At 26.1% G+C, this 2556-nt stretch overlaps 1 protein-coding gene across 1 annotated transcript in view; it reads left to right on the top strand.

The window, feature by feature from the left end:
- The first annotated feature begins 218 nt into the window (after window positions 1–218).
- LOC107450830 (Sex peptide receptor) overlaps window positions 219–2556 on the top strand; it is a 157846-nt gene continuing 155508 nt past the window's right edge. The window contains exon 1 of the mRNA XM_016066740.3: window positions 219–1013. The gene's annotated coding sequence lies outside the window, so the exon portion shown is untranslated. The remainder of the gene's footprint in view (window positions 1014–2556) is intronic.

Below are 2556 nucleotides of genomic sequence, written 5' to 3'. Positions count from 1 at the left end.
AAGTTTTTCATTAAACCTGTAAACATTTAGAAACAAAGATAGTTATCTTTGAAATTATGTGAAATGCAACGATTCTTTTATTTATAAAAACACTGTGAAAAATGATATAACAATATCACTTAAAAAAGTAAAAATATGTCTGGCATTCGCTCTTAAAAAGAAAGTTCGCGCAGATGCTCTTTAGAACAAAATAGACAGAAAAAGGGGTGGAGAATCCTGTTGCGCTTGCGCTTCCATCCCGGGAGAGTTAGGGTATCGTCGCGAAAAGCGCGCAGACGATGACGCGAATTCAAAGGAGTTAGTTGCTTCCATATCGTCTGACTCACAAAACCATAAACTTCCTGTATCTTTTCCCACATATCTGGAACAGACAATTTTGGAAGTTCTCTTGTATTTCTTCATTATCTATATTATCGTCTGCCGCAATATTTAGTGTACTTTTTTGTTCTTAAATTTACTTATTGTTTGAACAAAGCGTTTTTTTACGTGGAAAATATTGAATCGTTGTTGCAAGCTTTAATTATAAACTTTTGTAGTAATTTCTAATATACCACAAGTGGTTTAAAGTTTCCTTGTGCCAGCACCGTCTGCTACCATTTTCTAAATTGGAAAGCTATAAATCACATAACAAATCCAAGAAAATACTTACCGAACTAAAACTGAATTTTTTAAAGTGATATATTTATAAGTACAAAATCCAAAAACTGAAAGAAAGGAATCTTATTCTTGAAACTATCGAATAACAGTATTTTTGTCCAAATACAAGAAAAACTTTTACAAGAAACATTGCTTGGGAGATATTTCTTGCCTTTTAATAATTTGATTTGGAACACTCCATGAGAAACACCTGTTGCGCTTTACTAGAGTTTAAAGACACAATGCAATTAACGTGAAAACTTATATCTCATTGATTTTGACGTAAAAATTAAATGAACTAACAAGTAAAAGTCTGTTGATTATGTTGTATTTATACAATAACATTTGAGACATAAAAGAACACTTTCCTTTAACAGGTAAGCAAAACTTAATTCCACTATTTTTAGTTTTATAAATATAAAATAATGGATCATTTCATCAATGTTGCAAACATTTACTTTGTTATTCAAATATTTATCTCGTTTTATTAAATTTATCACCATAAAATGTTTTAACTTAACTAAGCTAAAATGTCGCTAAGCCGAAATTAAACTAACTAAAACTTTTACGTAATGAAAACTATGGAAATTTGCTAACTATTATGATTATCAAAGCAACTACTATGACTACTTTAATTTATGACTTTTGACTTTATGACTGACATTTATTTGTAAATAACTTTAATTATAGTAAGTCACGAATCCTATTTTCATCACTGCTCAGAATCACTGAAATATTCACATGTTATTTGATATATGAATTATTAAATAAAAAAATTAAATATTTTATTACCTAATAAAAGCACGTTTAGATTTTTTTCTTAACTATTAACAAGGTAATTTTTTGCTGCATCATTACTATATGCTACTTCAATCTACTTCTCTTTAACATTTTTACATACATACTTCAAGAATTCTTGATAAAAAATAGTTGTATAGCATGTTTTAGTTTTAAAATTACATGTTTTCACTGCAATTATAGGACAAAATTTAGAATTTATTTTAAAAATACATTTGAGCAGTATATTTAGACTTTGAAAAAAAATCAAATTCTGGTTTTCAATAAATTTTATTTAATAAAAATTGTTAAACGAAAGCAAGTTTTTGAAGCTTTACCCTTTGACCCAGATAAGACATGGGACTCCCTTTTATATATTTTTTCTGAAGCTTTACTTATAAGCAAATATATATTTTGGTATTTTTTAATTATGAAAAAACAGTCTAATAGTTACTGAAAAATCTGTTAAATTATTGTAATTAAATTTGTACTAAAATATAATATTCCAAAAAATTAGTTTGAATTTTTTTTTCATTTATATTCAAAAATTTATTAATAACTAATTTAGGAAATTAAAATTATTTCAATGATGAATAACCGTCTCTCTAACAAATGTTCTAAAATAACAAATAAGAGCAGAATTGAAAAGTTATCATCTGGAAGGGAGCCATGTTTGAAAGATTTTTTATTTAACGCTGAAAAAGTTGCCGTTATTTCGTGCTGTATTTCATAAACATATATTATATAAATGCTAAATGTAATATTTTCCACTTGTCTTGACGTTACTATATACGAAACATTGAAAAAAATACGAAAACTATGTTTAATAAAAACTCTACGTCAAAGGGCTAAACTTTTTTAACACAGAAATCTTCAAATATTTACCATTTGTAATAAAATTTTATAATGATTTTTACATTTTAACAGTCAAATTAGTGCTTTTATTATATAATTATTTCTATAAAAGTAAAAACTAAAACTGTACTTTTCTCCAGTGCACACTTAACTATTTTCATTAAGTTGTAAAACTAAGATTTCCTTTTTTAAGCTTAATATTTATACGGGTGTACTCGTTTCGAAAAATTTATTTAAGGAATCTTCTCAAAGAAGAATAAATGTTCATTCTTATATATATATATATAT

This window comes from Parasteatoda tepidariorum, chromosome 5, assembly GCF_043381705.1.
Source record: "Parasteatoda tepidariorum isolate YZ-2023 chromosome 5, CAS_Ptep_4.0, whole genome shotgun sequence".
In the NCBI taxonomy this organism is placed as follows: Eukaryota; Metazoa; Arthropoda; class Arachnida; order Araneae; family Theridiidae; genus Parasteatoda; species Parasteatoda tepidariorum.
Note: the sequence above shows the minus strand (reverse complement) of the source record. Positions and strands in the feature narration are given on the sequence as shown.